This window comes from Chiloscyllium punctatum, chromosome 36 (assembly GCF_047496795.1).
Source record: "Chiloscyllium punctatum isolate Juve2018m chromosome 36, sChiPun1.3, whole genome shotgun sequence".
NCBI classification, from domain to species: domain Eukaryota; kingdom Metazoa; phylum Chordata; class Chondrichthyes; order Orectolobiformes; family Hemiscylliidae; genus Chiloscyllium; species Chiloscyllium punctatum.
This window is the reverse complement of record NC_092774.1, coordinates 4,256,972-4,284,761: the sequence shown is the minus strand read 5'-3', so window position 1 is coordinate 4,284,761 and position 27,790 is coordinate 4,256,972.

Genomic DNA, 27,790 nt, shown 5'->3' with positions numbered 1-27,790 from the left:
CTCTCTCTCGCACTCCCACTCTCACTCTCTCTCACTCGCCAACATGACTGCAATCTCACACCCAACCCCTACAGAATATAGGGACAGAAGCCCATCTCCTCAATCCAAGAGGTGGATTTTAATCTCCCTCTCTCCCTCTCTCCCTCTCTCCCTCTCTCCCTCTCTCCCTCTCTCCCTCTCTCCCTCTCTCCCTCTCTCCCTCTCTCCCTCTCTCTCTCTCTCTCTCTCTCTCTCTCTCTCTCTACATGGAGGAATATTTGCAGATATAAACATGGATCCATTTATGTTTCTTGTCCTCTGTCTGACCTCATCGAAAAAGCAACGCTCATCTTTTTGGATTTGGACCAGCGTTCAAAACCATCAAACTCGTGACAATTCCCCCCCACCCCTCTGCCTAGAGAGACAGAACAGAGCCCAGAAAACATTCAAACAACAAACCATGCGCCAAGGGAAAAGGGGCTGGAACACAGCTCAGCAAAGAGACAGCTGCAGGCCAGGCAAAGGAGGAACACCGAATTCACCAAAAAACACTACCACAGCACAAAAACACAGCATTAACCAACTCCTGACAACGGGCATCCTCTCCCCCTATTACAGTGCGTACTGATGGGTGTTCACACCGCAGTCTCCCTCCCTATTACAGTGCGTACTGATGGGTGTTCACACCGCAGTCTGTATCCCTATTACAGTGCGTACTGATTGGTGTTCACACCGCAGTCTGTATCCCTATTACAGTGCGTACTGATGGGTGTTCACACCGCAGTCTGTATCCCTATTACAGTGCGTACTGATGGGTGTTCACACCGCAGTCTCCCTCCCTATTACAGTGCGTACTGATGGGTGTTCACACCGCAGTCGGTATCCCTATTACAGTGCGTACTGATGGGTGTTCACACCGCAGTCTGCACCCCCTATTACAGTGTGTACTGATGGGTGTTCACACCGCAGTCTGTATCCCTATTACAGTGCGTACTGATGGGTGTTCACACCGCAGTCTGTATCCCTATTACAGTGCGTACTGATGGGTGTTCACACCGCAGTCTCCCGCCCGATTACAGTGCGTACTGATGGGTGTTCACACCGCAGTCTCCCTCCCTATTACAGTGCGTACTGATGGGTGTTCACACCGCAGTCTGTATCCCTATTACAGTGCGTACTGATGGGTGTTCACACCACAGTCTGTATCCCTATTACAGTGCGTACTGATGGGTGTTCACACCGCAGTCTCCCTCCCTATTACAGTGCGTACTGATGGGTGTTCACACCGCAGTCTGTATCCCTATTACAGTGCGTACTGATGGGTGTTCACACCGCAGTCTGTATCCCTATTACAGTGCGTACTGATGGGTGTTCACACCGCAGTCTCCCTCCCTATTACAGTGCGTACTGATGGGTGTTCACACCGCAGTCTCCCTCCCTATTACAGTGCGTACTGATGGGTGTTCACACCGCAGTCTCCCTCCCTATTACAGTGCGTACTGATGGGTGTTCACACCGCAGTCTGTATCACTATTACAGTGTGTACTGATGGGTGTTCACACCGCAGTCTGTATCCCTATTACAGTGCGTACTGATGGGTGTTCACACCGCAGTCTCCCTCCCTATTACAGTGCGTACTGATGGGTGTTCACACCGCAGTCTCCCTCCCTATTACAGTGCGTACTGATGGGTGTTCACACCGCAGTCTCCCTCCCTATTACAGTGCGTACTGATGGGTGTTCACACCGCAGTCTCTCTCCCTATTACAGTGCGTACTGATGGGTGTACACACCGCAGTCTCCCTCCCTATTACAGTGCGTACTGATGGGTGTTCACACCGCAGTCTGTATCCCTATTACAGTGTGTACTGATGGGTGTTCACACCGCAGTCTGTATCCCTATTACAGTGCGTACTGATGGGTGTTCACACCGCAGTCTGTATCCCTATTACAGTGCGTACTGATGGGTGTTCACACCGCAGTCTGTATCCCTATTACAGTCCGTACTGATGGGTGTTCACACCGCAGTCTCCCTCCCTATTACAGTGCGTACTGATGGGTGTTCACACCGCAGTCTGTACCCCTATTACAGTGCGTACTGATGGATGTTCACACCGCAGTCTGTATCCCTATTGCAGTGCGTACTGATGGGTGTTCACACCGCAGTCTGTATCCCTATTACAGTGCGTACTGATGGGTGTTCACACCGCAGTCTGTATCCCTATTACAGTGCGTACTGATGGGTGTTCACACCGCAGTCTGTATCCCTATTACAGTGCGTACTGATGGGTGTTCACACCGCAGTCTGTATCCCTATTACAGTGCGTACTGATGGGTGTTCACACCGCAGTCTGTATCCCTATTACAGTGCGTACTGATGGGTGTTCACACCGCAGTCTGTATCCCTATTACAGTGTGTACTGATGAGTGCTCACAGCGCAGTCTCCCTCCCTATTACAGTGCGTACTGATGGGTGTTCACACCGCAGTCTCCCTCCCTATTACAGTGCGTACTGATGGGTGTTCACACCGCAGTCTGTATCCCTATTACAGTGCGTACTGATGGGTGTTCACACCGCAGTCTGTATCCCTATTACAGTGCGTACTGATGGGTGTTCACACCGCAGTCTGTATCCCTATTACAGTGCGTACTGATGGGTGTTCACACCGCAGTCTGTATCCCTATTACAGTGTATACTGATGGGTGTTCAAACCGCAGTCTCCCTCCCTATTACAGTGCGTACTGATGGGTGTTCACACCACAGTCTGTATCCCTATTACAGTGTGTACTGATGGGTGTTCACACCGCAGTCTCCCTCCCTCTTACAGTGCGTACTGATGGGTGTTCACACCGCAGTCCGTATCCCTATTACAGTGCGTACTGATGGGTGTTCACACCGCAGTCTCTCTCCCTATTACAGTGCGTACTGATGGGTGTTCACACCGCAGTCTCCCTCCCTATTACAGTGCGTACTGATGGGTGTTCAAACCGCAGTCTCCCTCCCTATTACAGTGCGTACTGATGGGTGTTCACACCGCAGTCTCCCTCCCTATTACAGTGCGTACTGATGGGTGTTCACACCGCAGTCTCCCTCCCTATTACAATGCGTTCTGTTGGGTGTTCACACCGCAGTCTCCCTCCTTATTACAGTGCGTACTGATGGGTATTCACACCGCAGTCTCCCTCCCTATTACAGTGCGTACTGATGGGTGTTCACACCGCAGTCTGTATCCCTATTACAGTGCGTACTGATGGGTGTTCACACCGCAGTCTCCCTCCCTATTACAGTGCGTACTGATGGGTGTTCACACCGCAGTCTGTATCCCTATTACAGTGCGTACTGATGGGTGTTCACACCGCAGTCTGTATCCCTATTACAGTGTGTACTGATGGGTGTTCACACCGCAGTCTCCCTCCCTATTACAGTGCGTACTGATGGGTGTTCACACCGCAGTCTGTATCCCTATTACAGTGCGTACTGATGGGTGTTCACACCGCAGTCTGTATCCCTATTACAGTGCGTACTGATGGGTGTTCACACCACAGTCTGTATCCCTATTGCAGTGCGTACTGATGGGTGTTCACACCGCAGTCTGTATCCGTATTACAGTGCGTACTGATGGGTGTTCACACCGCAGTCTGTATCCCAATTGCAGTGCGTACTGATGGGTGTTCACACCGCAGTCTGTATCCCTATTACAGTGCGTACTGATGGGTGTTCACACCGCAGTCTCCCTCCCTATTACAGTGCGTACTGATGAGTGTTCACACCGCAGTCTCCCTCCCTATTACAGTGCGTACTGATGGGTGTTCACACCACAGTCTGTATCCCTATTACAGTGCGTACTGATGGGTGTTCACACCGCAGTCTGTATCCCTATAACAGTTCGTACTGATGGGTGTTCACACCGCAGTCTCTCTCCCTATTACAGTGCGTACTGATGGGTGTTCACACCGCAGTCTCCCTCCCTATTACAGTGTGTACTGATGGGTGTTCACACCGCAGTCTGTATCTCTATTACAGTGTGTACTGATGGGTGTTCACACCGCAGTCTGTATCCCTAATACACTGCGTACTGATGGGTGTTCACACCGCAGTCTGTATCCCTATTACAGTGTGTACTGATGGGTGTTCACACCGCAGTCTGTATCCCTAATACACTGCGTACTGATGGGTGTTCACACCGCAGTCTCCCTCCCTATTACAGTGCGTACTGATGGGTGTTCACACCGCAGTCTGTGTCCCTATTACAGTGCGTACTGATGGGTGTTCACACCGCAGTCTCCCTCCCTATTACAGTGCGTACTGATGGGTGTTCACACCGCAGTCTGTATCCCTATTACAGTGCGTACTGATGGGTGTTCACACCGCAGTCTCCCTCCCTATTACAGTGCGTACTGATGGGTGTTCACACCGCAGTCTGTATCCCTATTACAGTGCATACTGATGGGTGTTCACACCGCAGTCTCCCTCCTTATTACAGTGCGTACTGATGGGTATTCACACCGCAGTCTCCCTCCCTATTACAGTGCGTTCTGATGGGTGTTCACACCGCAGTCTGTATCACTATTACAGTGCGTACTGATGGGTGTTCACACCGCAGTCTCCCTCCCTATTACAGTGCGTACTGATGGGTGTTCACGCCGCAGTCTGTATCCCTATGACAGTGCGTACTGATGGGTGTTCACACCGCAGTCTGTATCCCTATTACAGTGCGTACTGATGGGTGTTCACACCGCAGTCTCCCTCCCTATTACAGTGCGTACTGATGGGTGTTCACACCGCAGTCTCCCTCCCTATTACAGAGCGTACTGATGGGTGTTCACACCGCAGTCTGTATCCCTATTACAGTGTGTACTGATGGGTGTTCACACCGCAGTCTCCCTCCCTATTACAGTGCGTACTGATGGGTGTTCACACCGCAGTCTCCCTCCCTATTACAGTGCGTACTGATGGGTGTTCACACCGCAGTCTGTATCCCTATTACAGTGCGTACTGATGGGTGTTCACACCGCAGTCTCCCTCCCTATTACAGAGCGTACTGATGGGTGTTCACACCGCAGTCTGTATCCCTATTACAGTGTGTACTGATGGGTGTTCACACTGCAGTCTCCCTCCCTATTACAGTGCGTACTGATGGGTGTTCACACCGCAGTCTGTATCCCTATTACAGTGCGTACTGATGGGTGTTCACACACCGCAGTCTCCCTCCCTATTACAGTGCGTACTGATGGGTGTTCACACCGCAGTCTGTATCCCTATTACAGTGAGTACTGATGTGTGTTCACACCGCAGTCTGTATCCCTATTACAGTGCGTACTGATGGGTGTTCACACCGCAGTCTGTATCTCTATTACAGTGCGTACTGATGGGTGTTCACACCGCAGTCTGTATCCCTATTACAGTGTGTACTGATGGGTGTTCACACCGCAGTCTCCCTCCCTATTACAGTGCGTACTGATGGGGGTTCACACCGCAGTCGGTATCCCTATTACAGTGCGTACTGATGGGTGTTCACACCGCAGTCTCCCTCCCTATTACAGTGCGTACTGATGGGTGTTCACACCGCAGTCTGTATCCCTATTACAGTGTGTACTGATGGGTGTTCACACCGCAGTCTCCCTCCCTATTACAGTGCGTACTGATGGGTGTTCACACCGCAGTCTCCCTCCCTATTACAGTGCGTACTGATGGGTGTTCACACCACAGTCTGTATCCCTCTTACAGTGTGTCCTGATGGGTGTTCACACCGCAGTCTGTATCCCTATTACAGTGCGTACTGATGGGTGTTCACACCGCAGTCTCCCTCCCTATTACAGTGCGTACTGATGGGTGTTCACACCGAAGTCTCCCTCCCTATTACAGTGCGTACTGATGGGTGTTCACACCGCAGTCTCCCTCCCTATTACAGTGCGTACTGATGGGTGTTCACACCGCAGTCTCCCTCCCTATTACAGTGCGTACTGATGGGTGTTCACACCGCAGTCTTTATCCCTATTACAGTGCGTACTGATGGGTGTTCACACCGCAGTCTGTATCCCTATTACAGTGCGTACTGATGGGTGTTCACACCGCAGTCTCCCTCCCTATTACAGTGCGTACTGATGGGTGTTCACACCGCAGTCTGTATCCCTATTACAGTGTGTCCTGATGGGTGTTCACACCGCAGTCTCCCTCCCTATTACAGTGCGTACTGATGGGTGTTCACCCCGCAGTCTCCCTCCCTATTACAGTGCGTACTGATGGGTGTTCACACCGCAGTCTCCCTCCCTATTACAGTGCGTACTGATGGGTGTTCACACCGCAGTCTTTATCCCTATTACAGTGCGTACTGATGGGTGTTCACACCGCAGTCTGTATCCCTATTACAGTGCGTACTGATGGGTGTTCACACCGCAGTCTGTATCCCTATTACAGTGCGTACTGATGGGTGTTCACACCGCAGTCTCCCTCCCTATTACAGTGCGTACTGATGGGTGTTCACACCGCAGTCGGTATCCCTATTACAGTGCGTACTGATGGGTGTTCACACCGCAGTCTGCACCCCCTATTACAGTGTGTACTGATGGGTGTTCACACCGCAGTCTGTATCCCTATTACAGTGCGTACTGATGGGTGTTCACACCGCAGTCTGTATCCCTATTACAGTGCGTACTGATGGGTGTTCACACCGCAGTCTCCCGCCCTATTACAGTGCGTACTGATGGGTGTTCAGACCGCAGTCTCCCTCCCTATTACAGTGCGTACTGATGGGTGTTCACACCGCAGTCTGTATCCCTATTACTGTGCGTACTGATGGGTGTTCACACCACAGTCTGTATCCCTATTACAGTGCGTACTGATGGGTGTTCACACCGCAGTCTCCCTCCCTATTACAGTGCGTACTGATGGGTGTTCACACCGCAGTCTGTATCCCTATTACAGTGCGTACTGATGGGTGTTCACACCGCAGTCTGTATCCCTATTACAGTGCGTACTGATGGGTGTTCACACCGCAGTCTCCCTCCCTATTACAGTGCGTACTGATGGGTGTTCACACCGCAGTCTCCCTCCCTATTACAGTGCGTACTGATGGGTGTTCACACCGCAGTCTCCCTCCCTATTACAGTGCGTACTGATGGGTGTTCACACCGCAGTCTCTCTCCCTATTACAGTGCGTACTGATGGGTGTACACACCGCAGTCTCCCTCCCTATTACAGTGCGTACTGATGAGTGTTCACACCGCAGTCTGTATCCCTATTACAGTGTGTACTGATGGGTGTTCACACCGCAGTCTGTATCCCTATTACAGTGTGTACTGATGGGTGTTCACACCGCAGTCTGTATCCCTATTACAGTGCGTACTGATGGGTGTTCACACCGCAGTCTGTATCCCTATTACAGTGCGTACTGATGGGTGTTCACACCGCAGTCTCCCTCCCTATTACAGTGCGTACTGATGGGTGTTCACACCGCAGTCTGTACCCCTATTACAGTGCGTACTGATGGATGTTCACACCGCAGTCTGTATCCCTATTGCAGTGCGTACTGATGGGTGTTCACACCGCAGTCTGTATCCCTATTACAGTGCGTACTGATGGGTGTTCACACCGCAGTCTGTATCCCTATTACAGTGCGTACTGATGGGTGTTCACACCGCAGTCTGTATCCCTATTACAGTGCGTACTGATGGCTGTTCACACCGCAGTCTGTATCCCTATTACAGTGCGTACTGATGGGTGTTCACACCGCAGTCTGTATCCCTATTACAGTGCGTACTGATGGGTGTTCACACCGCAGTCTGTATCCCTATTACAGTGCGTACTGATGGGTGTTCACACCGCAGTCTGTATCCCTATTACAGTGCGTACTGATGGGTGTTCACACCGCAGTCTGTATCCCTATTACAGTGTGTACTGATGAGTGCTCACAGCGCAGTCTCCCTCCCTATTACAGTGCGTACTGATGGGTGTTCACACCGCAGTCTGTATCCCTATAACAGTTCGTACTGATGGGTGTTCACACCGCAGTCTCCCTCCCTATTACAGTGCGTACTGATGGGTGTTCACACGGCAGTCTGTATCCCTATTACAGTGCGTACTGATGGGTGTTCACACCGCAGTCTGTATCCCTATTACAGTGCGTACTGATGGGTGTTCACACCGCAGTCTGTATCCCTATTACAGTGCGTACTGATGGGTGTTCACACCGCAGTCTGTATCCCTATTACAGTGTATACTGATGGGTGTTCAAACCGCAGTCTCCCCCTCTATTACAGTGCGTACTGATGGGTGTTCACACCACAGTCTGTATCCCTATTACAGTGTGTACTGATGGGTGTTCAAACCGCAGTCTCCCTCCCTATTACAGTGCGTACTGATGGGTGTTCACACCGCAGTCTCCCTCCCTATTACAGTGCGTACTGATGGGTGTTCACACCGCAGTCTGTATCCCTATTACAGTGCGTACTGATGGGTGTTCACACCGCAGTCTGTATCCCTATTACAGTGTGTACTGATTGGTGTTCACACCGCAGTCTGTATCCCTATTACAGTGCGTACTGATGGGTGTTCACACCGCAGTCTGTATCCCTATTACAGTGTGTACTGATGGGTGTTCACACCGCAGTCTCCCTCCCTATTACAGTGTGTACTGATGGGTGTTCACACCGCAGTCTCCCTCCCTATTACAGTGCGTTCTGATGGGTGTTCACACCGCAGTCTCCCTACTTATTACAGTGCGTACTGATGGGTATTCACACCGCAGTCTCCCTCCCTATTACAGTGCGTTCTGATGGGTGTTCACACCGCAGTCTGTATCCCTATTACAGTGCGTACTGATGGGTGTTCACACCGCAGTCTCCCTCCCTATTACAGTGCGTACTGATGGGTGTTCACACCGCAGTCTGTATCCCTATTACAGTGCGTACTGATGGGTGTTCACACCGCAGTCTGTATCCCTATTACAGTGCGTACTGATGGGTGTTCACACCGCAGTCTCCCTCCCTATTACAGTGCGTACTGATGGGTGTTCACACCGCAGTCTGTATCCCTATTACAGTGCGTACTGATGGGTGTTCACACCGCAGTCTGTATCCCTATTACAGTGCGTACTGATGGGTGTTCACACCACAGTCTGTATCCCTATTGCAGTGCGTACTGATGGGTGTTCACACCGCAGTCTGTATCCGTATTACAGTGCGTACTGATGGGTGTTCACACCGCAGTCTGTATCCCAATTACAGTGCGTACTGATGGGTGTTCACACCGCAGTCTGTATCCCTATTACAGTGCGTACTGATGGGTGTTCACACCGCAGTCTCCCTCCCTATTACAGTGCGTACTGATGAGTGTTCACACCGCAGTCTCCCTCCCTATTACAGTGCGTACTGATGGGTGTTCACACCACAGTCTGTATCCCTATTACAGTGCGTACTGATGGGTGTTCACACCGCAGTCTGTATCCCTATAACAGTTCGTACTGATGGGTGTTCACACCGCAGTCTCTCTCCCTATTACAGTGCGTACTGATGGGTGTTCACACCGCAGTCTCCCTCCCTATTACAGTGTGTACTGATGGGTGTTCACACCGCAGTCTGTATCTCTATTACAGTGTGTACTGATGGGTGTTCACACCGCAGTCTGTATCCCTAATACACTGCGTACTGATGGGTGTTCACACCGCAGTCTGTATCCCTATTACAGTGTGTACTGATGGGTGTTCACACCGCAGTCTGTATCCCTAATACACTGCGTACTGATGGGTGTTCACACCGCAGTCTCCCTCCCTATTACAGTGCGTACTGATGGGTGTTCACACCGCAGTCTGTATCCCTATTACAGTGCGTACTGATGGGTGTTCACACCGCAGTCTGTATCCCTATTACAGTGCGTACTGATGGGTGTTCACACCGCAGTCTGTATCCCTATTACACTGCGTACTGATGGGTGTTCCCACCGCAGTCTGTATCCCTATTACAGTGCGTACTGATGGGTGTTCACACCGCAGTCTCCCTCCTTATTACAGTGCGTACTGATGGGTATTCACACCGCAGTCTGTATCCCTATTACAGTGTGTACTGATGGGTGTTCACACCGCAGTCTGTATCCCTATTACACTGCGTACTGATGGGTGTTCCCACCGCAGTCTGTATCCCTATTACAGTGCGTACTGATGGGTATTCACACCGCAGTCTCCCTCCCTATTACAGTGCGTTCTTATGGGTGTTCACACCGCAGTCTGTATCACTATTACAGTGCGTACTGATGGGTGTTCACACCGCAGTCTCCCTCCCTATTACAGTGCGTACTGATGGGTGTTCACGCCGCAGTCTGTATCCCTATGACAGTGCGTACTGATGGGTGTTCACACCGCAGTCTGTATCCCTATTACAGTGCGTACTGATGGGTGTTCACACCGCAGTCTCCCTCCCTATTACAGTGCGTACTGATGGGTGTTCACACCGCAGTCTCCCTCCCTATTACAGAGCGTACTGATGGGTGTTCACACCGCAGTCTGTATCCCTATTACAGTGTGTACTGATGGGTGTTCACACCGCAGTCTCCCTCCCTATTACAGTGCGTACTGATGGGTGTTCACACCGCAGTCTGTATCCCTATTACAGTGCGTACTGATGGGTGTTCACACCGCAGTCTGTATCCCTATTACAGTGCGTACTGATGGGTGTTCACACCGCAGTCTCCCTCCCTATTACAATGCGTACTGATGGGTGTTCACACCGCAGTCTCCCTCCCTATTACAGAGCGTACTGATGGGTGTTCACACCGCAGTCTGTATCCCTATTACAGTGTGTACTGATGGGTGTTCACACTGCAGTCTCCCTCCCTATTACAGTGCGTACTGATGGGTGTTCACACCGCAGTCTGTATCCCTATTACAGTGCGTACTGATGGGTGTTCACACCGCAGTCTCCCTCCCTATTACAGTGCGTACTGATGGGTGTTCACACCGCAGTCTGTATCCCTATTACAGTGCGTACTGATGTGTGTTCACACCGCAGTCTGTATCCCTGTTACAGTGCGTACTGATGGGTGTTCACACCGCAGTCTGTATCTCTATTACAGTGCGTACTGATGGGTGTTCACACCGCAGTCTGTATCCCTATTACAGTGTGTACTGATGGGTGTTCACACCGCAGTCTCCCTCCCTATTACAGTGCGTACTGATGGGGGTTCACACCGCAGTCGGTATCCCTATTACAGTGCGTACTGATGGGTGTTCACACCGCAGTCTCCCTCCCTATTACAGTGCGTACTGATGGGTGTTCACACCGCAGTCTGTATCCCTATTACAGTGTGTACTGATGGGTGTTCACACCGCAGTCTCCCTCCCTATTACAGTGCGTACTGATGGGTGTTCACACCGCAGTCTCCCTCCCTATTACAGTGCGTACTGATGGGTGTTCACACCACAGTCTGTATCCCTCTTACAGTGTGTCCTGATGGGTGTTCACACCGCAGTCTGTATCCCTATTACAGTGCGTACTGATGGGTGTTCACACCGCAGTCTCCCTCCCTATTACAGTGCGTACTGATGGGTGTTCACACCGAAGTCTCCCTCCCTATTACAGTGCGTACTGATGGGTGTTCACACCGCAGTCTCCCTCACTATAACAGTGCGTACTGATGGGTGTTCACACCACAGTCTGTATCCCTATTACAGTGCGTACTGATGGGTGTTCACACCGCAGTCTCCCTCCCTATTACAGTGCGTACTGATGGGTGTTCACACCGCAGTCTCCCTCCCTATTACAGTGCGTACTGATGGGTGTTCACACCGCAGTCTCCCTCCCTATTACAGTGCGTACTGATGGGTGTTCACACCGCAGTCTTTATCCCTATTACAGTGCGTACTGATGGGTGTTCACACCGCAGTCTGTATCCCTATTACAGTGCGTACTGATGGGTGTTCACACCGCAGTCTCCCTCCCTATTACAGTGCGTACTGATGGGTGTTCACACCGCAGTCTGTATCCCTATTACAGTGTGTCCTGATGGGTGTTCACACCGCAGTCTCCCTCCCTATTACAGTGCGTACTGATGGGTGTTCACACCGCAGTCTCCCTCCCTATTACAGTGCGTACTGATGGGTGTTCACACCGCAGTCTCCCTCCCTATTACAGTGCGTACTGATGGGTGTTCACACCGCAGACTGTATCCCTATTACAGTGCGTACTGATGGGTGTTCACGCCGTAGTCTCCCTCCCTATTACAGTGCGTACTGATGGGTGTTCACACCGCAGTCTCCCTCCCTATTACAGTGCGTACTGATGGGTGTTCACACCGCAGTCTCCCTCCCTATTACAGTGCGTACTGATGGGTGTTCACACCGCAGTCTGTATCCCTATTACAGTGCGTACTGATGGGTGTTCACACCGCAGTCTCCCGCCCTATTACAGTGCGTACTGATGGGTGTTCACACCGCAGTCTGTATCCCTATTACAGTGCGTACTGATGGGTGTTCACACCACAGTCTGTATCCCTATTACAGTGCGTACTGATGGGTGTTCACACCGCAGTCTGTATCCCTATTACAGTGCGTACTGATGGGTGTTCACACAGCAGTCTCCCTCCCTATTACAGTGCGTACTGATGGGTGTTCACACCGCAGTCTGTATCCCTATTACAGTGTGTACTGATGGGTGTTCACACCGCAGTCTCTCTCCCTAATACAGTGCGTACTGATGGGTGTTCACACCGCAGTCTGTATCCCTATTACAGTGCGTACTGATGGGTGTTCACACCGCAGTCTCCCTCCCTCTTACAGTGCGTACTGATGGGTGTTCACACCGCAGTCTCCCTCCCTATTACAGTGCGTACTGATGGGTGTTCACACCGCAGTCTATATCCCTATTACAGTGCGTACTGATGGGTGTTCACACCGCAGTTTGTATCCCTATTACAGTGCGTACTGATGGGTGTTCACACCGCAGTCTGTATCCCTATTACAGTGCGTACTGATGGGTGTTCACACCGCAGTCTCCCTCCCTATAACAGTGCGTACTGATGGGTGTTCACACCGCAGTCTCCCTCCCGATTACAGTGCGTACTGATGGGTGTTCACACCGCAGTCTCCCTCGCTATTACAGTGCGTACTGATGGGTGTTCACACCGCAGTCTGTATCCCTATTACAGTGCGTACTGATGGGTGTTCACGCCGTAGTCTCCCTCCCTATTACAGTGCGTACTGATGGGTGTTCACACCGCAGTCTCCCTCCCTATTACAGTGCGTACTGATGGGTGTTCACACCGCAGTCTCCCTCCCTATTACAGTGCGTACTGATGGGTGTTCACACCGCAGTCTGTATCCCTATTACAGTGCGTACTGATGGGTGTTCACACCGCAGTCTCCCGCCCTATTACAGTGCGTACTGATGGGTGTTCACACCGCAGTCTGTATCCCTATTACAGTGCGTGCTGATGGGTGTTCACACCGCAGTCTGTATCCCTATTACAGTGCGTACTGATGGGTGTTCACACCGCAGTCTGTATCCCTATTACAGTGCGTACTGATGGGTGTTCACACAGCAGTCTCCCTCCCTATTACAGTGCGTACTGATGGGTGTTCACACCGCAGTCTGTATCCCTATTACAGTGTGTACTGATGGGTGTTCACACCGCAGTCTCTCTCCCTAATACAGTGCGTACTGATGGGTGTTCACACCGCAGTCTGAATCCCTATTACAGTGCGTACTGATGGGTGTTCACACCGCAGTCTCCCTCCCTCTTACAGTGCGTACTGATGGGTGTTCACACCGCAGTCTCCCTCCCTATTACAGTGCGTACTGATGGGTGTTCACACCGCAGTCTATATCCCTATTACAGTGCGTACTGATGGGTGTTCACACCGCAGTTTGTATCCCTATTACAGTGCGTACTGATGGGTGTTCACACCGCAGTCTGTATCCCTATTACAGTGCGTACTGATGGGTGTTCACACCGCAGTCTCCCTCCCTATAACAGTGCGTACTGATGGGTGTTCACACCGCAGTCTCCCTCCCGATTACAGTGCGTACTGATGGGTGTTCACACCGCAGTCTCCCTCGCTATTACAGTGCGTACTGATGGGTGTTTACACCGCAGTCTCCCTCGCTATTACAGTGCGTACTGATGGGTGTTTACACCGCAGTCTGTATCCCTATTACAGTGCGTACTGATGGGTGTTAACACCGCAGCCTGTATCCCTATTACAGTGCGTACTGATGGGTGTTCACACCGCAGTCTGTATCCCTATTACACTGCGTACTGATGGGTGTTCACACCGCAGTCTCCCTCCCTATTACAGTGCGTACTGATGGGTGTTCACACCGCAGTCTGTATCCCTATTACAGTGCGTACTGATGGGTGTTCACACCGCAGTCTGTATCCCTATTACAGTGCGTACTGATGGGTGTTCACACCGCAGTCTCCCTCCCTATTACAGTGCGTACTGATGGGTGTTCACACCGCAGTCTGAATCCCTATTACAGTGCGTACTGATGGGTGTTCACACCGCAGTCTCCCTCCCTATTACAGTGCGTACTGATGGGTGTTCACACCGCAGTCTCCCTCCCTATTACAGTGCGTACTGATGGGTGTTCACACCGCAGTCTGTATCCCTATTACAGTGCGTACTGATGGGTGTTCACACCGCAGTCTCCCTCCCTAATACAGTGCGTACTGATGGGTGTTCACACCGCAGTCTGTATCCCTATTACAGTGCGTACTGATGGGTGTTCACACCGCAGTCTCCCTCCCTATTACAGTGTTTACTGATGGGTGTTCACACCGCAGTCTGTATCCCTATTACAGTGCGTACTGATAGGTGTTCACACCGCAGTCTCCCTCCCTATTACAGTGCGTACTGATGGGTATTCACACCGCAGTCTGTATCCCTATTACAGTGCGTACTGATGGGTGTTCACACCGCAGTCTCCCTCCCTATTACAGTGCGTACTGATGGGTGTTCACACCGCAGTCTGTATCCCTATTACAGTGCGTACTGATGGGTGTTCACACCGCAGTCTCCCTCCCTATTACAGTGCGTACTGATGGGTGTTCACACCGCAGTCTGTATCCCTATTACAGTGCGTACTGATGGGTGTTCACACCGCAGTCTGTATCCCTATTACAGTGCGTACTGATGGGTGTTCACACCGCAGTCTGTATCCCTATTACAGTGTGTACTGATGGGTGTTCACACCGCAGTCTGTATCCCTATTACAGTGTGTACTGATGGGTGTTCACACCGCAGTCTGTATCCCTATTACAGTGCGTACTGATGGTTGTTCACACCGCAGTCTCCCTCCCTATTACAGTGCGTACTGATGGGTGTTCACACCGCAGTCTGTATCCCTATTACAGTGCGTACTGATGGGTGTTCACACCGCAGTCTCCCTCCCTATTACAGTGCGTACTGATGGGTGTTCACACCGCAGTCTGTATCCCTATTACAGTGCGTACTGATGGGTGTTCACACCGCAGTCTGTATCCCTATTACAGTGCGTACTGATGGGTGTTCACACCGCAGTCTCCCTCCCTATTACAGTGCGTACTGATGGGTGTTCACACCGCAGTCTCCCTCCCTATTACAGTGCGTACTGATGGGTGTTCACACCGCAGTCTGTATCCCTATTACAGTGCGTACAGTTGGGAGTTCACACCGCAGTCTGTATCCCGATTACAGTGCGTACTGATGGGTGTTCACACCGCAGTCTGTATCCCTATTACAGAGCGTATTGATGGGTGTTCACACCGCAGTCTCCCTCCCTATTACAGTGCGTACTGATGGGTGTTCACAACGCAGTCTCCCTCCCTATTACAGTGCGTACTGATGGGTGTTCACACCGCAGTCTGTATCCCTATTACAGAGCGTATTGATGGGTGTTCACACCACAGTCTCCCTCCCTATTACAGTGTGTCCTGATGGGTGTTCACACCGCAGCCTCCCTCCCTATTACAGTGCGTACTGATGGGTGTTCACACCGCAGTCTCCCTCCCTATTACAGTGCGTACTGATGGGTGTTCACACCGCAGTCTGTATCCCTATTACAGTGCGTACTGATGGGTGTTCACACCGCAGTCTGTATCCCTATTACAGTGCGTACTGATGGGTGTTCACACCGCAGTCTCCCTCCCTATTACAGTGCGTACTGATGGGTGTTCACACCGCAGTCTGTATCCCTATTACAGTGCGTATTGATGGGTGTTCACACCGCAGTCTCCCTCCCCATTACAGTGCGTACTAATGGGTGTTCACACCGCAGTCTCCCTCCCTATTACAGTGCGTACTGATGGGTGTTCACACCGCAGTCTCCCTCCCTATTACAGTGCGTACTGATGGGTGTTCACACCGCAGTCTGTATCCCTAATACAGTGCGTACTGATGGGTGTTCACACCGCAGTCTGTATCCCGATTACAGTGCGTACTGATGGGTGTTCACACCGCAGTCTCCCTCCCTATTACAGTGCGTACTGATGGGTGTTCACACCGCAGTCTGTATCCCTCTTACAGTGCGTACTGATGGGTGTTCACACCGCAGTCTGTATCCCTATTACAGTGCGTACTGATGGGTGTTCACACCGCAGTCTCCCTCCCTATTACAGTGCGTACTGATGGGTGTTCACACCGCAGTCTCTCTCCCTATTACAGTGCGTACCGATGGGTGTTCACACCACAGTCTCCCTCCCTATTACAGTGCGTACTGATGGGTGTTCACACACCGCAGTCGGTATCCCTATGACAGTGCGTACTGATGGGTGTTCACACACCGCAGTCTCCCTCCCTATTACAGTGTGTACTGATGGGTGTTCACACCGCAGTCTGTATCCCTATTACAGTGCGTACTGATGGGTGTTCACACACCGCAGTCTCCCTCCCTATTACAGTGCGTACTGATGGGTGTTCACACCGCAGTCTGTATCCCTATTACAGTGCGTACTTATGGGTGTTCACACCGCAGTCTCCCTCCCTATTACAGTACGTACTGATGGGTGTTCACACCGCAGTCTGTATCCCTATTACAGTGCGTACTGATGTGTGTTCACACCACAGTCTGTATCCCTATTACAGTGCGTACTGATGGGTGTTCACACCGCAGTCTCCCTCGCTATTACAGTGCGTACTGATGGGTGTTCACACCACAGTCTGTATCCCTATTACAGTGTGTACTGATGGGTGTTCACACCGCAGTCTCCCTCCCTATTACAGTGCGTACTGATGGGTGTTCACACCGCAGTCTCCCTCCCTATTACAGTGTTTACTGATGGGTGTTCACACCGCAGTCTGTATCCCTATTACAGTGCGTACTGATAGGTGTTCACACCGCAGTCTCCCTCCCTATTACAGTGCGTACTGATGGGTATTCACACCGCAGTCTGTATCCCTATTACAGTGCGTACTGATGGGTGTTCACACCGCAGTCTCCCTCCCTATTACAGTGCGTACTGATGGGTGTTCACACCGCAGTCTGTATCCCTATTACAGTGCGTACTGATGGGTGTTCACACCGCAGTCTCCCTCCCTATTACAGTGCGTACTGATGGGTGTTCACACCGCAGTCTGTATCCCTATTACAGTGCGTACTGATGGGTGTTCACACCGCAGTCTGTATCCCTATTACAGTGCGTACTGATGGGTGTTCACACCGCAGTCTGTATCCCTATTACAGTGTGTACTGATGGGTGTTCACACCGCAGTCTGTATCCCTATTACAGTGTGTACTGATGGGTGTTCACACCGCAGTCTGTATCCCTATTACAGTGCGTACTGATGGTTGTTCACACCGCAGTCTCCCTCCCTATTACAGTGCGTACTGATGGGTGTTCACACCGCAGTCTGTATCCCTATTACAGTGCGTACTGATGGGTGTTCACACCGCAGTCTCCCTCCCTATTACAGTGCGTACTGATGGGTGTTCACACCGCAGTCTGTATCCCTATTACAGTGCGTACTGATGGGTGTTCACACCGCAGTCTGTATCCCTATTACAGTGCGTACTGATGGGTGTTCACACCGCAGTCTCCCTCCCTATTACAGTGCGTACTGATGGGTGTTCACACCGCAGTCTCCCTCCCTATTACAGTGCGTACTGATGGGTGTTCACACCGCAGTCTGTATCCCTATTACAGTGCGTACAGTTGGGAGTTCACACCGCAGTCTGTATCCCGATTACAGTGCGTACTGATGGGTGTTCACACCGCAGTCTGTATCCCTATTACAGAGCGTATTGATGGGTGTTCACACCGCAGTCTCCCTCCCTATTACAGTGCGTACTGATGGGTGTTCACAACGCAGTCTCCCTCCCTATTACAGTGCGTACTGATGGGTGTTCACACCGCAGTCTGTATCCCTATTACAGAGCGTATTGATGGGTGTTCACACCACAGTCTCCCTCCCTATTACAGTGTGTCCTGATGGGTGTTCACACCGCAGCCTCCCTCCCTATTACAGTGCGTACTGATGGGTGTTCACACCGCAGTCTCCCTCCCTATTACAGTGCGTACTGATGGGTGTTCACACCGCAGTCTGTATCCCTATTACAGTGCGTACTGATGGGTGTTCACACCGCAGTCTGTATCCCTATTACAGTGCGTACTGATGGGTGTTCACACCGCAGTCTCCCTCCCTATTACAGTGCGTACTGATGGGTGTTCACACCGCAGTCTGTATCCCTATTACAGTGCGTATTGATGGGTGTTCACACCGCAGTCTCCCTCCCCATTACAGTGCGTACTAATGGGTGTTCACACCGCAGTCTCCCTCCCTATTACAGTGCGTACTGATGGGTGTTCACACCGCAGTCTCCCTCCCTATTACAGTGCGTACTGATGGGTGTTCACACCGCAGTCTGTATCCCTAATACAGTGCGTACTGATGGGTGTTCACACCGCAGTCTGTATCCCGATTACAGTGCGTACTGATGGGTGTTCACACCGCAGTCTCCCTCCCTATTACAGTGCGTACTGATGGGTGTTCACACCGCAGTCTGTATCCCTCTTACAGTGCGTACTGATGGGTGTTCACACCGCAGTCTGTATCCCTATTACAGTGCGTACTGATGGGTGTTCACACCGCAGTCTCCCTCCCTATTACAGTGCGTACTGATGGGTGTTCACACCGCAGTCTCTCTCCCTATTACAGTGCGTACCGATGGGTGTTCACACCACAGTCTCCCTCCCTATTACAGTGCGTACTGATGGGTGTTCACACACCGCAGTCGGTATCCCTATGACAGTGCGTACTGATGGGTGTTCACACACCGCAGTCTCCCTCCCTATTACAGTGTGTACTGATGGGTGTTCACACCGCAGTCTGTATCCCTATTACAGTGCGTACTGATGGGTGTTCACACACCGCAGTCTCCCTCCCTATTACAGTGCGTACTGATGGGTGTTCACACCGCAGTCTGTATCCCTATTACAGTGCGTACTTATGGGTGTTCACACCGCAGTCTCCCTCCCTATTACAGTACGTACTGATGGGTGTTCACACCGCAGTCTGTATCCCTATTACAGTGCGTACTGATGTGTGTTCACACCACAGTCTGTATCCCTATTACAGTGCGTACTGATGGGTGTTCACACCGCAGTCTCCCTCGCTATTACAGTGCGTACTGATGGGTGTTCACACCACAGTCTGTATCCCTATTACAGTGTGTACTGATGGGTGTTCACACCGCAGTCTCCCTCCCTATTACAGTGCGTACTGATGGGTGTTCACACCGCAGTCTCCCTCCCTATTACAGTGCGTACTGATGGGTGTTCACACCGCAGTCTCCCTCCCTATTGCAGTGCGTACTGATGGGTGTTCACACCGCAGTCTGTATCTCTATTACAGAGCGTACTGATGGGTGTTCACACCGCAGTCTCCCTCCCTATTACAGTGCGTACTGATGGGTGTTCACACCGCAGTCTGTATCCCTATTACAGTGCGTACTGATGGGTGTTCACACCGCAGTCTGTATCCCTATTACAGTGCGTACTGATGGGTGTTCACACCACAGTCTCCCTCCCTATTACTGTGCGCACTGATGGGTGTTCACACCGCAGTCTGTATCCCTATTACAGTGCGTACTGATGGGTGTTCACACCGCAGTCTCCCTACCTATTACAGTGCGTACTGATGGGTGTTCACACCACAGTCTCCCTCCCTATTACAGTGCGTACTGATGGGTGTTCACACCGCAGTCTGTATCCCTATTACACTGCGTACTGATGGGTGTTCACACACCGCAGTCTCCCTCCCTATTACAGTGCGTACTTATGGGTGTTCACACCGCAGTCTCCCTCCCTATTACCGTACGTACTGATGGGTGTTCACACCGCAGTCTGTATCCCTATTACAGTGCGTACTGATGTGTGTTCACACCACAGTCTGTATCCCTATTACAGTGCGTACTGATGGGTGTTCACACCGCAGTCTCCCGCCCTATTACAGTGCGTACTGATGGGTGTTCACACCGCAGTCTGTATCCCTATTACAGTGCGTACTGATGTGTGTTCACACCACAGTCTGTATCCCTATTACAGTGCGTACTGATGGGTGTTCACACCGCAGTCTCCCGCCCTATTACAGTGCGTACTGATGGGTGTTCACACCGCAGTCTCCCTCGCTATTACAGTGCGTACTGATGGGTGTTCACACCACAGTCTGTATCCCTATTACAGTGCGTACTGATGGGTGTTCACACCGCAGTCTCCCTCCCTATTACAGTGCGTACTGATGTGTGTTCACACCGCAGTCTCCCTCCCTATTACAGTGCGTACTGATGGGTGTTCACACCGCAGTCTCCCTCCCTATTACAGTGCGTACTGATGGGTGTTCACACCGCAGTCTGTATCTCTATTACAGAGCGTACTGATGGGTGTTCACACCACAGTCTCCCTCCCTATTACTGTGCGTACTGATGGGTGTTCACACCGCAGTCTGTATCCCTATTACAGTGCGTACTGATGGGTGTTCACACCGCAGTCTCCCTACCTATTACAGTGCGTACTGATGGGTGTTCACACCACAGTCTCCCTCCCTATTACAGTGCGTACTGATGGGTGTTCACACCGCAGTCTGTATCCCTATTACAGTGCGTACTGATGGGTGTTCACACACCGCAGTCTCCCTCCCTATTACAGTGCGTACTGATGGGTGTTCACACACCGCAGTCTCCCTCCCTATTACAGTGCGTACTGATGGGTGTTCACACCGCAGTCTCCCTCCCTATTACAGTGCATACTGATGGGTGTTCACACCGCAGTCTCCCTCCCTATTACAGTGCGTACTGATGGGTGTTCACACCGCAGTCTCCCTCCCTATTACAGTGCGTACTTATGGGTGTTCACACCGCAGTCTCCCTCCCTATTACAGTGCGTACTGATGGGTGTTCACACCGCAGTCTGTATCCCTATTACAGTGCGTACTGATGGGTGTTCACACCGCAGTCTCCCTCCCTATTACAGTGCGTACTGATGGGTGTTCACACGGCAGTCTCCCTCCCTATTACAGTGCGTACTGATGGGTGTTCACACCGCAGTCTCCCTCCCTATTACAGTGCGTACTGATGGGTGTTCACACCGCAGTCTATATCCCTATTACAGTGCGTACTGATGGGTGTTCACACCGCAGTCTGTATCCCTATTACAGTGCGTACTGATGGGTGTTCACACCGCAGTCTATATCCCTATTACAGTGCGTACTGATGGGTGTTCACACCGCAGTCTGTATCCCTATTACAGTGTGTACTGATGGGTGTTCACACCGCAGTCTGTATCCCTATTACAGTGCGTACTGTTGGGTGCTCACACCGCAGTCTCCCTCCCTATTACAGTGCGTACTGATGGGTGTTCACACCGCAGTCTGTATCCCTATTACAGTGCGTACTGATGGGTGTTCACACCGCAGTCTCCCTCCCTATTACAGTGCGTACTGATGGGTGTTCACACCGCAGTCTCCCTCCCTATTACAGTGTGTACTGATGGGTGTTCACACCGCAGTCTCCCTCCCTATTACAGTGCGTACTGATGGGTGTTCACACCGCAGTCTCCCTCCCTATTACAGTGCGTACTGATGTGTGTTCACACCGCAGTCTCCCTCCCTATTACAGTGCGTACTGATGGGTGTTCACACCACAGTCTGTATCCCTATTACAGTGCGTACTGATGGGTGTTCACACCGCAGTCTCCCTCCCTATTACAGTGCGTACTGATGAGTGTTCACACCGCAGTCTCCCTCCCTATTACAGTGCGTACTGATGAGTGTTCACACCACAGTCTGTATCCCGATTACAGTGTGTCCTGATGGGTGTACACACCGCAGTCTGTATCCCTATTACAGTGCGTACTGATGGGTGATCACACCGCAGTCTGTATCCCTATTACAGTCTGTACTGATGGGTGTTCACACCGCAGTCTGTATCCCTATTACAGTGCGTACTGATGGGTGTTCACACCGCAGTCCGTATCCCTATTACAGTGCGTACTGATGGGTGTTCACACCGCAGTCTCCCTCCCTATTACAGTGCGTACTGATGGGTGTTCAAGCCGTAGTCTCCCTCCCTATTACAGTGTGTACTGATGGGTGTTCACACCGCAGTCTGTATCCCTATTACAGTGTGTCCTGATGGGTGTTCACACCGCAGTCTCCCGCCCTATTACAGTGCGTACTGATGGGTGTTCACACCGCAGTCTGTATCCCTATTACAGTGCGTACTGATGGGTGTTCACACCGCAGTCTCCCGCCCTATTACAGTGCGTACTGATGGGTGTTCACACCGCAGTCTCCCTCCCTATTACAGTGCGTACTGATGGGTGTTCACACCGCAGTCTGTATCCCTATTACAGTGCGTACTGATGGGTGTTCACACCGCAGTCTGTATCCCTATTACAGTGCGTACTGATGGGTGTTCACACCGCAGTCTCTCTCCCTATTACAGTGCGTACTGATGGGTGTTCACACCGCAGTCTCCCTCCCTATTACAGTGCGTACTGATGGGTGTTCACACCGCAGTCTCCCTCCCTATTACAGTGCGTACTGATCGGTGTTCACACCGCAGTCTCTCTCCCTATTACAGTGCGTACTGATGGGTGTTCACACCGCAGTCTGTATCCCTATTACAGTGTGTACTGATGGGTGTTCACACCGCAGTCTCCCTCCTTATTACGGTGCGTACTGATGGGTGTTCACACCGCAGTCTGTATCCCTATTACAGTGCGTACTGATGGGTGTTCACACCGCAGTCTTCCTCCCTATAACAGTTCGTACTGATGGTTGTTCACACCGAAGTCTCTCTCCCTATTACATTGCGTACTGATGGGTGTTCACACCGCAGTCTCCCTCCCTATTACAGTGCGTACTGATGGGTGTTCACACCGCAGTTTGTATCCCTATTACAGTGTGTCCTGATGGGTGTTCACACCGCAGTCTCTCTCCCTATTACAGTGCGTACTGATGGGTGTTCACACCGCAGTTTGTATCCCTATTACAGTGTGTCCTGATGGGTGTTCACACCGCAGTCTCCCTCCCTATTACAGTGCGTACTGATGGGTGTTCACACCGCAGTCTGTATCCCTATTACAGTGCGTACTGATGGGTGTTCACACCGCAGTCTCCCTCCCTATTACAGTGCGTACTGATGGGTGTTCACACCGCCGTCTCCCTCCCTATTACAGTGCGTACTGATGGGTGTTCACACCGCAGTCTGTATCTCTATTACAGAGCGTACTGATGGGTGTTCACACCGCAGTCTCCCTCCCTATTACAGTGCGTACTGATGGGTGTTCACACCGCAGTCTGTATCCCTATTACAGTGCGTACTGATGGGTGTTCACACCGCAGTCTCTCTCCCTATTACAGTGCGTACTGATGTGTGTTCACACCGCAGTCTCCCTCCCTATTACAGTGCGTACTGATGTGTGTTCACACCGCAGTCTCTCTCCCTATTACAGTGCGTTCTGATGGGTGTTCACACCGCAGTCTGTATCCCTATTACAGTGCGTACTGATGGGTGTTCACACCGCAGTCTCCCTCCCTATTACAGTGCGTACTGATGGGTGTTCACACCGCAGTCTGTATCCCTATTACAGTGCGTACTGATGGGTGTTCACACCACAGTCTCCCTCCCTATTACTGTGCGTACTGATGGGTGTTCACACCGCAGTCTGTATCCCTATTACAGTGCGTACTGATGGGTGTTCACACCGCAGTCTCCCTACCTATTACAGTGCGTACTGATGGGTGTTCACACCACAGTCTCCCTCCCTATTACAGTGCGTACTGATGGGTGTTCACACCGCAGTCTGTATCCCTATTACAGTGCGTACTGATGGGTGTTCACACACCGCAGTCTCCCTCCCTATTACAGTGTGTACTGATGGGTGTTCACACCGCAGTCTGTATCCCTATTACAGAGCGTATTGATGGGTGTTCACACCACAGTCTCCCTCCCTATTACCGTACGTACTGATGGGTGTTCACACCGCAGTCTGTATCCCTATTACAGTGCGTACTGATGTGTGTTCACACCGCAGTCTCCCTCCCTATTACAGTGCGTACTGATGGGTGTTCACACCGCAGTCTCCCGCCCTATTACAGTGCGTACTGATGGGTGTTCACACCGCAGTCTCCCGCCCTATTACAGTGTGTACTGATGGGTGTTCACACCGCAGTCTGTATCCCTATTACAGTGCGTACTGATGGGTGTTCACACCGCAGTCTCCCTCCCTATTACAGTGCGTACTGATGGGTGTTCACACCGCAGTCTGTATCCCTATTACAGTGCGTACTGATGTGTGTTCACACCGCAGTCTCCCGCCCTATTACAGTGCGTACTGATGGGTGTTCACACCGCAGTCTCCCTCGCTATTACAGTGCGTACTGATGGGTGTTCACACCACAGTCTGTATCCCTATTACAGTGCGTACTGATGGGTGTTCACACCGCAGTCTCCCTCCCTATTACAGTGCGTACTGATGTGTGTTCACACCGCAGTCTCCCTCCCTATTACAGTGCGTACTGATGGGTGTTCAAACCGCAGTCTCCCTCCCTATTACAGTGCGTACTGATGGGTGTTCACACCGCAGTCTGTATCTCTATTACAGAGCGTACTGATGGGTGTTCACACCACAGTCTCCCTCCCTATTACAGTGCGTACTGATGGGTGTTCACACCGCAGTCTCCCTCCCTATTACAGTGCGTACTGATGGGTGTTAACACCGCAGTCTATATCCCTATTACAGTGCGTACTGATGGGTGTTCACACCGCAGTCTGTATCCCTATTACAGTGCGTACTGATGGGTGTTCACACCGCAGTCTATATCCCTATTACAGTGCGTACTGATGGGTGTTCACACCGCAGTCTGTATCCCTATTACAGTGTGTACTGATGGGTGTTCACACCGCAGTCTGTATCCCTATTACAGTGCGTACTGTTGGGTGCTCACACCGCAGTCTCCCTCCCTATTACAGTGCGTACTGATGGGTGTTCACACCGCAGTCTGTATCCCTATTACAGTGCGTACTGATGGGTGTTCACACCGCAGTCTCCCTCCCTCTTACAGTGCGTATTGATGGGTGTTCACACCGCAGTCTCCCTCCCTATTACAGTGTGTACTGATGGGTGTTCACACCGCAGTCTCCCTCCCTATTACAGTGCGTACTGATGGGTGTTCACACCGCAGTCTCCCTCCCTATTACAGTGCGTACTGATGAGTGTTCACACCGCAGTCTCCCTCCCTATTACAGTGCGTACTGATGGGTGTTCACACCACAGTCTGTATCCCTATTACAGTGCGTACTGATGGGTGTTCACACCGCAGTCTCCCTCCCTATTATAGTGCGTACTGATGGGTGTTCACACCGCAGTCTGTATCCCTATTACAGTGCGTACTGATGGGTGTTCACACCGCAGTCTGTATCCCTATTACAGTGCGTACTGATGGGTGTTCACACCGCAGTCTGTATCCCTATTACAGTGCGTACTGATGGGTGTTCACACCGCAGTCTGTATCCCTATTACAGTGCGTACTGATGGGTGTTCACACCGCAGTCTCCCTCCTTATTACGGTGCGTACTGATGGGTGTTCACACCGCAGTCTGTATCCCTATTACAGTGCATACTGATGGGTGTTCACACCGCAGTCTGTATCCCTATTACAGTGCGTACTGATGGGTGTTCACACCGCAGTCTGTATCCCTATTACAGTGCGTACTGATGGGTGTTCACACCGCAGTCTCTCTCCCTATTACAGTGCGTACTGATGGGTGTTCACACCGCAGTCTGTATCCCTATTACAGTGCGTACTGATGGGTGTTCACAGCGCAGTCTCCCTCCCTATTACAGTGCGTACTGATGGGTGTTCACACCGCAGTCTCCCTCCCTATTACAGTGCGTACTGATGGGTGTTCACACCGCAGTCTGTATCCCTATTACAGTGCGTACTGATGGGTGTTCACACCGCAGTCTGTATCCCTATTACAGTGCGTACTGATGAGTGTTCACACCGCAGTCTCCCTCCCTATTACAGTGTGTACTGATGAGTGTTCACACCACAGTCTGTATCCCGATTACAGTGTGTCCTGATGGGTGTACACACCGCAGTCTGTATCCCTATTACAGTGCGTACTGATGGGTGATCACACCGCAGTCTGTATCCCTATTACAGTCTGTACTGATGGGTGTTCACACCGCAGTCTGTATCCCTATTACAGTGCGTACTGATGGGTGTTCAAGCCGTAGTCTCCCTCCCTATTACAGTGTGTACTGATGGGTGTTCACACCGCAGTCTCCCGCCCTATTACAGTGCGTACTGATGGGTGTTCACACCGCAGTCTGTATCCCTATTACAGTGCGTACTGATGGGTATTCACACCGCAGTCTCTCTCCCTATTACAGTGCGTACTGATGGGTGTTCACACCGCAGTCTCCCTCCCTATTACAGTGCGTACTGATGGGTGTTCACACCGCAGTCTCCCTCCCTATTACAGTGCGTACTGATGGGTGTTCACACCGCAGTCTCTCTCCCTATTACAGTGCGTACTGATGGGTGTTCACACCGCAGTCTGTATCCCTATTACAGTGCGTACTGATGGGTGTTCACACCGCAGTCTCCCTCCCTATTACAGTGCGTACTGATGGGTGTTCACACCGCAGTCTCTCTCCCTATTACAGTGCGTACTGATGGGTGTTCACACCACAGTCTCCCTCCCTATTACAGTGCGTACTGATGGGTGTTCACACCGCAGTCTCCCGCCCTATTACAGTGCGTACTGATGGGTGTTCACACCGCAGTCTGTATCCCTATTACAGTGCGTACTGATGGGTGTTCACACCGCAGTCTCTCTCCCTATTACAGTGCGTACTGATGGGTGTTCACACCGCAGTCTGTATCCCTATTACAGTGTGTACTGATGGGTGTTCACACCGCAGTCTCCCTCCTTATTACGGTGCGTACTGATGGGTGTTCACACCGCAGTCTGTATCCCTATTACAGTGCATACTGATGGGTGTTCACACCGCAGTCTGTATCCCTATTACAGTGCGTACTGATGGGTGTTCACACCGCAGTCTGTATCCCTATTACAGTGCGTACTGATGGGTGTTCACACCGCAGTCTCTCTCCCTATTACAGTGCGTACTGATGGGTGTTCACACCGCAGTCTGTATCCCTATTACAGTGCGTACTGATGGGTGTTCACACCGCAGTCTCTCTCCCTATTACAGTGCGTACTGATGGGTGTTCACACCGCAGTCTGTATCCCTATTACAGTGTGTACTGATGGGTGTTCACACCGCAGTCTCCCTCCTTATTACGGTGCGTACTGATGGGTGTTCACACCGCAGT